We start from the raw sequence: 12,566 nt of genomic DNA, 5'->3' as shown, positions 1-12,566 counted from the left end.
TGTATTCACAGCTGATATAACTAAAATGTATTGTCAAATTGCTCTCGATCCTGATGACAGCCGATACCATTTTGTGTTATGGCGTTCACAAGGCGATCAACCGATACAGCTATACCAACTAACTACAATTACATGTGGAACAGCATCTGCATCATTTTTAGCCACGCGCGCATTAAAACAATTAGCTATTGATGAACTACATAATTTTCCGTTAGCTGCAAATGCTATAAACACAAATTTTTATGTAGATGATCTGTTAACGGGTTGCAACACACTTCATGAAGCCATGCAATTACAAGCACAATTAATTTCTATTTTATCTAAAGGAGGTTTCAGCCTAAACAAATGGTGTGCAAATCATCAAGATTTGATTAAACACATTCCTAAAGAAAATCGTGCAACTTTGTTCACCATTAAAAATTCAAATGCGATCAAAACTCTTGGAATTGTTTGGGATCCTGCAAAGGAGGAAAATTATACTAAAAGAACAATTTTATCTGAAATTTCACAATTTTTTGATCCGATAGGCCTAATATCGCCAGTCATAATAATGGCTAAAGTTTTTATTCAACAATTGTGGCGGTTAGATCTGGATTGAGATGACGAATTGCCTATTAAATACCAGATGGCGTGGTCAAATTTTACACGGCAATTATGTAATTTAATCGATTTAAAATTGGATCGCTTAGCATTCACTCCTGATGCAAAATATGAAATTCATGCGTTCTCTGACAGTTCTGAAAGTGCATACGGTGCATGTGTATACATCAGATGTATAAATAACGATACAAAAATAACTTCAAATTTGCTTTTTGCCAAATCAAAGGTGGCACCTATCAAAAAATGTAGTTTGCCAAGATTAGAACTCTGCGCTGCTGTTACAATGGAAAAACTCGTTACGAAAGTTCAAGAAGTTTGCGATTTTATACAGTTTAACAACATTCGCTTCTGTTGAGTTGGATATCAGAAGACTGATGCAATTGAAGTACCTTTATTGCTAATATGGTGGCAATCATTCAACAAGTTTCAACACGCTCGCAATGGAGACACATTCCATCCAATTTAAACCCAGCTGATATATTATCTCGTGGTGTGTTACCAGCTGAATTAACGCATTCAACATTTTGGTTTCACGGGCCAAATTTTTTAACGTTAGCTTCGTCTATTTGGCCACAATTTCCATACAATTTAAAATACGATGATAACATAGAAAGAAAATCTATAAAGATGATATTAATAACAACAATTTCACAACAACATGATTTAATTATTAGTATTAAATTTCACAACGATTACATACAAATCATTTCTTTTCATGCTGAAATTGCAGCTGTACAAAAAGGTGCTAACCTTAATGCCAAAACTCATATACAGTGTTTATCACCATTCCTTGATAATAACGGTTTACTAAGAGTGGGTGACCGATTAAGAAACTGTAATCTGGACTTCAACAGTAAACATCCTATGCTATTACCAAAAAATCACGCTTTTACGTACACACTAGCACGCTACTGTCATAAAATTAATCATCATCTTAGCCCACAAACATTACTAAGCATAATTCGTCAATCTTATTGGCAAATCCATGGCAAGGTTGTCTGTCGATCTATATGTCGAAGTTGTGTCTTATGCTTTCGTACTAATCCAACTAAACAGAACCATCTTATGGGCGACTTACGTGATTTACGAGTTCAACAATCAAGACCGTTTAATGTAATAGGTGTAGATTTTTGTGGTCCATTTCAAATATATTATGGCAGACGTGGTATTGTTTCTACAAAAGGCTATATATCTGTTTTCATATGTTTTTGTATAAAAGCCATACATTTAGAGTTGGTACAAGATTTATCTGCTCAAGCTTTCTTAGCTGCTTTAAGGCGTTTCACTGGGCGATGTGGCCTATGCTCATTGATTTACAGTGACAATGCAACTAATTTTAGTTGTGCAAAAAACGAGTTGCATGAACTTTACAAAATGTTTAAAAGTACAGATATTATATTTAATGAATGTGCTTCACGTGGCATAATTTCGAAAACCATATCACCATGCTCTCCGCATTTTGATGGTCTTTGGGAGGCTGCAGTGAAGTCCATTAAATTTCATCTAAAAAGGATACTACAAGATGCGAAATTTAACTTTTTTGAATTTTTTATACAAATTGAAGCGGTATTAAATTCAAGACCTATCACTCCCGTGTCTGAGAGTCCAAACGCCTGGTCATTTTATTATTGGCTCTGCTTTAAAAAACCATACCTGATCACGACTTAAGAGATGTCAACCACGTAAGCCATTTACGGCGTTATCAAAGATTGCAATATTATCTGCAACAGTTTTGCGACAGATGGTCTAAGGATTATTTACAAACGTTGCAAAATCGAACCAAGTGGACAAAAGGTCGCATGTCATTAGCGGTTAGGGACGTTGTTGTTGTAGAGGAAGGCAATCTTCCTCCTCAAAAATGGCGCCTGGGTCGTGTTACTGAAATTCATCCTGGCAATGACGGAGTTGTGTGGGTTATCACTGTTAAAGCTTCGGTGCCGAAATACGTAGAATTTCTACTAAGGTTCAACGTCTACCTATTGAACGAACCGAGTCCATTCTAGGGGGTCGGGATGTTCAGACGAAAACGTGAATGGCAACACCATTTTGGTTTTTTTTTTTTGTTGTTTTTACTTTTCTTGCTTTATTACACATATAACTTTTCAATAAAATATATTATTATTATTGTCTTTTGCTTTGTCATGTAAAGAATTCTTTTCTTGTGCTCCTGCTTTATCTTAAGGGTTTGGTTTAAAATATCATAATTTAAAATACTATACTCGCTTCCTCATAAGCAAGCAACTTGCACCATCTACACTCTATATAACTCTAATTAAGCTCATTAAACTCTCCTAAGCCAATTAAACTTTCGATGGCTGCTCACTCTCGTTTTATTTCTTCGGTGGTTGTTCCTACTATTAGTTTTGACTAAGTGTAGTGTAAAACTTAAAAAGCTCTATATTTCCCTCTAGCATTGTGCAAAACTATTACAATGTTGCCTCGAATAATATTTTCTAATAACTAATTGCAGTTGCTATTTCGCTCGTCCGCACTTAACGATTACAGCTTTCCGAGAATATTTTGTTTTCCTTATGTCTGTACTATCGGATCGTAATTCAATGAACGATAATTAACTTTTCAGCTATTCTCACCACCACAATTTTATTTGCAAATATTAACTCTGTGTTTTAATTTATTCCATCTCGCTAGCGCACTTTAAGCAATTCATAAAATTTGTAATACTAAGCTTCACAAAAATTCTAAGTAAAAACTGTCTACAGATACGAATTTCTCTGTTCTTTTGGAACACTTTATGTAAGTCACGGGACGCACTATTCCGGTCAAAACCACTTTCTTTTATACGGATTATAAAAGAAAATTAACTAGTTTCGAACAAGTATTATGGTTATCCAAAAAAAACGAATGTTATTTAAGCAGAAAATGCAATATAAAAATTCTGCCCGCCTTGCGGCTGAACAATAGATTTTCGAGAGTCACATATATATCAAAAAAAAATTTATTCACTTAACAACGGCGTTAAAAGAAAACTCTCAATGTTAAAGGATCTTCTTCTTGTTGTTTCTTTTCTTTTTCAAATTGAAGGTGACTTTATTCTATTTGTCATTCTCATTTCATGTTATATCCAAGAACATGGATATTTTTTCGCATAAACTCGAATTGGGGAAGGGAAATGGATGTTGTCAAGTGATAATTCTGTGGATGGACATCAAACTTAAGAAATATTTGTTATTTGGTTTTGTTTTTCCGACTTTTTTTTCTAAATTCTGGCCGGACCTTCCTCGTTGGTTGCACTTTCCCACTTTCCTACGAGCAGTAGGGGTTCTCAACGTAATTTCGTCTTATTTCTTGAAAATTTGAATACTTTGTTTTTCTTCACAAATTGTCACGATTTCCTTTTGAATTCTTATTTTTGTTATTTGTTAAAGTTTTTTTTTATTGTTTGCCACCAAAAATCCTAATTATTTTGCACTTTTGTGTTTTTGCTTGTTCACCATCACGTTTATAAATGTTTCTTTTCTCTCCGCCCAAAAAAAATCTCGCGACGTCGCGTCAGTGTACATTTTTGTACCAGGTTACGTCGCTATCTTTTTTTCGTTGTTTCGCTTTGTATTAGTTGCTGTGTGTTCAGTCTTTCTGTATTTTATGCGCGTTTGGACTTTTGCCATCGATAATAGTTGTGGCATTAACATTTTTTTTTCTTTTTCACCGTTTTATATAAACATTTATCTGTTTTTGTTTTTGCGTGTTCCTATTTTATGGGTTGTTTTTTATTAGTTAGTAAGATCGCCTGAAATTTTTATTATTATTTATTCTTGCAAGGATAAATAAGTTTTTTTTATTACTTTACTTAATTGTCCACTTTAATGCTTCGAATTTTAAGCTTGTTTTTCACCTTAATGAGTCGAAATTTTAAGTGTTTTCTTCTTTTTTTTCTTTCACGTAGTGCTTTTATTTTTCCCTAGTCGAACGAAATAGTTCCCACCAGGGCGCCACTTCTGAGTGTGAGTTATACGCGACGGTCACCAGGCTCCTAAAAAAATATAAATTTTTTGTGACGTTCGTTCGATCTCCCTCTTTATTTTCCGCGATAATTTTCATAGCTGATTAGCTATGCTTCTCGTTATAATTTTTGTGATATAATAACTAGCATAGCAGGATCTTTCTTCTAATCATCTTATTGTACATTCATTTTTACTTTCATGTATAAATATAATTATTAAAGATTGTGGGGTTCATATTTTACTAAAATATATCGTTGTTTGTGTTCATGTATAATTACTATCTATTTTATATACGTATATCAGATTTTATTCTATGGAAGCACTATTGCATATAGAACATTTTCACAGCAAAACAATTTTTTATTTCAAATATTTACACAATTTCTATGATATCAAATGTTCGTCATTGTCCCAAACGTAATCTTTATCGTTTTCGCCTGACTCTGTTTTCGTCAACTTTGTCTTTCCGTTCATGCTTTCACTTTCAATAGCGAATGATGTTAAATAAAAATATATGGTATTCAAATGTAAAACAAATCTGCTGAAGTAACTTAAAATGCGGTAATGGAATCTCAAACAAAGCAAATAATACATCGAATGTACCAATTACAGAAGTTTTAGTTTCTAAATATCAACTTTACGAGAAGTGTCACCTTGCAAGTTGAGACATCGAACACTAATTTTAGTTAAATTGTTAATTTGAATTAAAATAAATATTATTATGAAATTCGCTTTTATAAGATACAGTCCGTATCACTGGATCGCGGATATTTTATTCAAGAGAAATACACTTCAAAGTTCTTTTATTTGCAATTATATTTCTTTAAATGTGGGATTATTTACAAATTATTTTTGGCAATCGACTGCTTAACTCAAGTATTCTTCCTCTACTCTGCTGTCTTGCACAAATATTCTATTTATATACATTTTTGCCATCACATTACTAGTACCTAATTTTATGACTTAATTCTTAATTCGTTAACCTGCTTTTTTTGGTAACCGTTTTCATCGGGCTGCAGCTGCATGACGCGCCTGCGGATATGCACTTTGTTACCTGTCTGCTTTTCCGCTAATCGCTTGCATCGGTCTACAACTGCATGACGCCTCGCAAATGTATATTTGAATTCTTGTCTCTTTAAAGAATTTATTATTTTAGAAAATGCCTTAGCTGCAATCAACTAGATTTGGGATTTCCGTAACAATATATATCGACGACTTCTACTTTAAATACAAGAGAATCAATGGTATTAAATGAAGAGAATTTATTAGATCATAGCAAATTTCGTTGTAATATTTAACAAAAAAAAAATAAATATATATATATATATATAAATGTATGTAATATGAACTGGAATTATCTTTTTTCTTTTGTTGAGAGGAAAGTAGCTTAGGGGTCGTTAAATCCCACTTCAGCGTTTCCCATTAAAAATCATTGGTCTAAGGAGATCATAGGTGGGATAGGATGCGAAATAATCCGGGGCACAAGAATTTTATCGTTCGGTAAGAAGGTTGTCATGAAACTCTTTTTCTTTCCACGCCGCGGAGGATTTAAATCTTTTCTTTAGACAAAGGAAGAGAAAAAAAAACAAATAGAGGAAAAAAAAAAAAAATCAAACTAAAAGAACGAAAAGGTCCGGTCGGTTTCCTGCTGTGCGTCTGTCACCAGTGAGTCAGTCGGTCATCGTCTAGCGTCGGCCCTACATGGCCACCATACGCACGCCCCTACACCTCAGCCACAGCGGTGGCAGCGCACGCTTAGCCACTCATGGGGAACAACAAACTTAGATAGCTTAAAAAAAGATAACTTACAGTACAAGTATGGTGGTGGTGGTGATGGTGATCGTTCACTTGATGAATATCATCACTTTCACTGTCGGCTGCCGCTATCACAATGCTACCAATAAGCTGTTGCTGTTGTTGTTGCTTCTGCCGTTCTACTGGTGAATCTTTAACAACTGCGGGCGAATGCTTCGTAGGATAACCAAAGGCTGAGAATGGTTGATGTGACACCCTATCGGTAATTGTTGGCTGTTGCCGTAAACGCTGTTGATAATTAACACGTCGTTGTTGCTATTGCTGTTCACCTTCTTTTGATTTTATTTGTTTCTTCTGCACTATTTCCGTTACTCCTTAATTAATTCTGTTTTCTTTATTTTTTTTTTTTTTTTTTTTTTAATAGACAGAAAAAGTCTTCCGATCTCAAATTTGAATGCCTGCGAGAAATGTACCTCTTTTATTACATTTTACATTTTTGTTTTTCAGATCTTTTTATAATCATATAACGTGTTCTCAATTTTAGAAATTTCATCAAATTATTTTTTTTTTGCGCTTCTTACTTTAATTGTCACTCTAACTTCACTTGTCCCTTTATATGTAGCGAATTGCCCGATGGGAAAAGAAAACTGTACACGTTTGTAACCAAAATTTATTTCGTTTTAGAAAAAAAAGGAATGCACACGAATATTAACAATTTTACTGATTTTAAATCAAAATAACTCCAATTTCTCCTGAAATTACCATTGTCTTATAATAAATTTTCAGTTATTTTTACTGCTTTAGACCTTTAGACCTTTAATAAATTTCGGGATCTTTAATGGTTATTGCACAAATGACTTCTAATGATTGATGCTTCGTTTCTAATCCATATGTGCCGAATAGAGAAAACATTTTGTTAATTTTTGCTCCTTAATTTTTTTTGTTTTTTTTTCTTTTTTTTTATTCTTTTAATCGCTTTCAGTTGTTTACATTTTTGTTGCTTTCGATTTCTTCTAGGCTTGCGTATAAAATACAATGTTTAAATCTTTTTTTGATAATTATTCATATGCATGGGTTTGAGGTATGCAACACAAACTTATGTCTAGAATTTGACTTTTGTTAGTAAAGTTCTTTCCTTGAATAAATCTTCATATGTACGTAGGTGCAATAGCACACAATGGGAAGTTTCCTTTTCTTCATTTTGGAATCGAAAAAAACAACGCGAATCTCCATCACATCAAATTGTACTTCTCCAACGTTTCCCCCTTTTTTTTGTCTATTTAATTACAATTGCATTATTTGCTTAATGAAGGCAAAGTAGGGAAAACCAACAACCCATACTCTTTGATATCACCTTTTTCACTTAAACACACAACAAATAAAAGGTAAGCACTATGTGAAATGTTAACAGAACTGCTGCAAATAACAAGAACCGCACTCAGCGAGAGCCTGACTCCGACTGCCTCCAACTCAGAACTGTCCCCTCTTACTTCAATTTTTGAAACGCAGACAGACTTCTCCTTTTTACTTCATTTCCCTCTTCTTCTTCCTGTTGCTCTCTCTCTATAACGGCTTGCCGTTACTCTCACAAGAGCAAGCATAGATCCCGCAAAATCATACGATTTTGCCTATGCTTGCAAGAGCAAAAGGAAAAAAAAAGGAGTACCGCAAAATCATACGATTCTGCCTGTAGTTGCAAAAGCAAGCAAAGGTACCGCAAAATCATACGATTTTGCCTGTACTTGTAAGTAAGGAGATCAAAAAGGAAAAAAAAATAAACACATATACCGCAAGATCATGCGATTTACTTGCGGTACCACAAAATCGCATGATTTTGTCTAACGGCATGCCGTTATTGCGCCGCTTGCGGTTGACACAGACCGACAGACACCCTACCCAAGGTTTGTTCGCGGCCGTTACAGCTCGGACCCATCGATATCGCCTGCGATATGGAATGTGTACGTCAAAAAGTCCGCGGACAGACCGACTATGCCCTCAACGACCGACTACTACGGACCAACGTGTGGCTTCGACCCACGCCCTGAGTTTAAGAGTCTCTGTTCTACCGACTGAGTTAGCCGGGCAGACTCGGCGGATACTCAAGAGGTTTTAGAGGAGAGAATACCTTCGGCTTGTTATACCCCTAGCTAGCTAGCTGTCTTCTAGCTGGTGTCATCGAACTTGCACCTTGTGGCTAAGCTGTCTAATCTGTTCATTCCGTAAGTCGAGAAACCCTTTGAGTAGTAGATTTTGCATCCGATATTGTTGACTTTCATTTGCGATTCTTTGCAACAAGTTTAGCAACCTTTCGCGATCTATGGGTCGTGAACCTCTTAACGCTTCCGTGGCCAAGTCGAAAGGTGTTCGACTACTGCTGCCATCATTATTACTTCCACCACTCGTGTTGGTAGAGAATTTGAGTTCACTGTTTATCATCGTTGAGCGGCCGCTTGATGCTAGATTTATTGGAGCCTGGTTTATGTACGCTTGCGGGGCAGGCTGAGAACAAGATTTAATATGCTGAGCTGTTGCAGTTACGGTAGTTGCAGGTGGATGAGGCCTTGAAGATTTCCGTGTACTATGTTGGCTACTTAAATTTTTGTTGATGCGTGTACGTTTCGCCAGTTTGTTTTGATTAGCATGACTAGCAATGTCGCTAATAGCTGTCACAGAAGGCAATAGCTGGTTACGGTGACTTACTACTGCTATTGTCGTTTCAGCGTTGTTGAGCTGGCTCTGCTGCTTTTGTTGACGCCGATTACGTAAAGGTGACGTTGACGAGGTGATTTCAATAGGTCCGCTGAACTTTTCGCGTGTGTTGTGTGGCAATGTTTCCTTACCTTCACCTAGAGAGGTTTGCTTTACATCAGTCAGTTGAAGTGACGAGTTTCGGTAGCTCTTGGAGTTATCGTTTCCTTGGCTTATGGCATCTAAAACATGGCATTTATTCGGAGAATTAATAGTGGCTGCTTTGGTGGCGACAGATAAGCCAAAAGCTTTCCAGAAGTCGATGCCGAAATAAAACTGCTGCCGCAACTCTGGTACTATGTAAAATTCAATACTCCTGGTTTCGCCCTCCCACTCGACTGGTAAGGTAATGAGTCCCGTCACTGACGTCTTGCTTCCATCCGCTGTTTTTACGTGTCGATTTTGCAGCCTAATAACTCGATGTCTTCGATTCTCGAGGAATCTCGTTGCTCCGGCCCCACAACAACTCACGCTGGCTCCTGTGTCCAGAAGAGCGGTTACTTCGGTGTTGTCGACCTTGGTCCGCGCAAACAACCTGTCATCGTGTTCTAGGGAAACAATCGCTGAAATCTCCTTCTGCTGAAACCTCCTGTACGCCTTCCTCCTTTGGCGTAAGATCAGAATCTTTCCATGTCTTCTAGTGAGCGCTCGCCTTCTACAAATTTCTGCGCTGAATATCTCGTGTCGCTTCTGCTGGTAGCCCGCGATCCTCTGTGCTAAGCTTCTGTACTCGGGGATGCCTTGATCCGTTGCTGGTGTTATCGTTGCGCCTGTTGCCGCTCGCGTTAGTATTGTCACTGCTGCGGTTGGTGTTGTTCTTGTTGTTATTGCTGGTGCTGTTGCTGCTATTGTTGTCACTGTTGCTGTTGTTGGTGGTGTTGTTATCGCTGTTGTTGTCGTTGATGCTGTTGTTGGTGGTGTTGTTACCGCTGTTGTTGTCGCTGTTGCTATTGATGTTGCTGTTGCTATTGTTGCTGCTGTTCCGGGTGACGTCTCGTCTGGCAGGGGTTCCCGGCTTGCCTCGCCAGCCTGGTGTTTTCCGATGCGGGTACAGCGCAGTAGCTCTCATTTCTGCCGCATACGAAACAGACCATGTGGTGGAACGGACACCTGCATCGATTTTCTCTAGTGTCTTCTGCTGGATTTCTCAGAAAATGGTCTCCCGGCATACCGCACACATAGCATGTCATCAGATGGAAGGGTGACTGGCAGAAGGCCATGCTCTGCGCTGTCTTCACTGCGATCGCTGGTGCTGGTGTGGTGGTACAGTGCTGGGGTGTTGCTACTGCTGCTGCTGCTTCTTGTTTTGGCTGGCCTGCACGTGACGTTGCTGGTTGCAGAGGGTGCCTCTCGTTCGGATGGTTACTTGTGTTGCCTGTGTTGATCCATCTCTTTTCGTGTTTCATAGCCCCGCCGTTTTCGCGTTGCCTGTCGCTGTTTGGACCATGCCGCGGCGCTAGAGCTTCGACTGCTTCGCGATGAACTCCGTCACCATTTTCACCTCCCTGACCGATCTCGCTCACGTGTTTCGGCCTGCTTCTATTTTCTCTCAACAGCTTTTCTGCCCTCTTGCATTCGGATTTGAACTCGCCAATGCTTTCCACTTTGGTGGCGAAAATCAGTGCGGCCAGACTGGGCTTAACGTTGGACTTCATTATTTTAATCATTTCTGCCTCCGGGATCTTTCTGCGTAGGCGGAATGTCAGGTCATGTATCTCCGCGTAATAGTCCTCGAAGCTCTCCGCGTGCTGCTGCTTTCGCTCCATGACTTCTCTGATTATCTCGTAATCAGAGTCTGCAGACTTGAATTGGTTGAGGAGCTCAGCTTTTAGCGTGAAATAATCAAAGGTGATGTCTCCTTCTCTATCCTCGAGCAGCTGCCAATACCATTTGCTGGCCTGACCGGTCACTAGGCAGTGAAACTCGGCAAACAATTCTTCATGGCTTATCTGGTGCTGCTGTCTGAGCCGTTCCACTCGGAACACAAAGCTCTCGACCGTAAGACCCTTACCGGAGCCGTCGAATTTAACGTGCCATCGATTGAGGTCTATGCTTCGCCTCCGGGCGTTTTCATCGCTGGTGCGCTGCTGTCCTGTCTGCTGGTCGCGGTGGTAACTGCCGCTAGGCTGCGCTACCGTCTGGGGTGGCATCTGCTGTTGTGGTGCTGAAGTCGATGCTGCTATCATAAAATTTTGCGTCCCTTCGCCGTCTCGTGATTGGGTTCGCTGCGTTGCTGCGGACTTCTCCTGCTTTAGGTGGCTAATCTCCTGCATGCAGCTTAGGAGCATTTCGTGTTGTTGCTTCAGCATGCTCGCTAGGTCTAGGTCCGCGCTAGCTGTTTCTCCTGCTGGGCCTGGTTGGCGGTGACCGCTGTGACCATTATCTGCGATGTTGCTACCGGCGTTGCGAGTGATGTCTGTCGTTTCGTTGTCGGACATTTCGAAAAGGTGGTTCAGCTTTCGGCTGAGGCTGTTAAAAAGTGATGCCGCACTGCTATCTGCAGGATACTCTATTGTGGTGTAGTTTCCCCCGAGCTGGTATTGCTGGAATACTGGATCCAATCGGGTCGCCAGGGACTCGTCTACCGTTTGTGAAGCGTGGGCTGGATTGAAGCTTGGGTTCATACCAGGTTGGACCCCCCGATTGCTACGTTTTCTAGCCCTACTGCTATCGTACAACAGGTAGCCGTAGACCCTTGAAAAAACTCCCCGAAGACAATACCCTAGAACCGCAAGGACTAGGCACAAACCAAACTTGAAGAAAAACTACCAATATACCCCCCTTTCTTAAACCAACAATCCGATGTCGTAGTCGTAACTTGACACGATCGATAGAAGAGAAGCAGAAGCAGAACAATCAATCGGAACAAAGAAGCAACTAATGTGGCAAAACTGACCACCAAGACAGGAAAGAACTAAACCAAGCAAAGTGCTTACAACATTCGTTATTAGAGATGTTCTGTATCTTATTCTATTTTACAGATGTTCCTTTTCTTTTCTTTTATATATATTTTTTTTCAATACACGCTTAAGAATATTTTTTCTTTACATATATATATATATATATATATAAGTTTTCTTCTTTTATATCGTATCTTTTGTGTGTTTTCCCCTTTTTTTTTTGTATCTATATATATATATAGCGAGAAAATAAACGTATGAATAATAAGAATGTCTTCTGGAGACTTCGATTTCTTTTAAAGGATACTACTTATAAAGGTTATCAATAAACGTATGTATAATAAGAATGTCTTCTGGAGACTTCGATTTCTTTTAAACTCCCGTGCTGTGGCTGAACACGGCGTGCGTGTGCACCTGAGGTCCCGTTTCACCCCCCGATTACTTCGCATGGACCCCACAACCATTAACTTCTCTTCTCTCCTGAGCAGTCGACCCCTACCGTGTTTTACATGCACGATTTGGTGGGCGTACCGCTCAAGAACCCCCCTTACTATTGCCGCCCTGCCCAACAGATCCACGCCGGAGCGACAGAACTGCGATA

The sequence above is a fragment of the Glossina fuscipes genome, unplaced genomic scaffold (genome assembly GCF_014805625.2).
Source record: "Glossina fuscipes isolate IAEA_lab_2018 unplaced genomic scaffold, Yale_Gfus_2 224, whole genome shotgun sequence".
Taxonomy (NCBI): Eukaryota; Metazoa; Arthropoda; class Insecta; order Diptera; family Glossinidae; genus Glossina; species Glossina fuscipes.
This window is presented reverse-complemented; position numbering follows the sequence as displayed.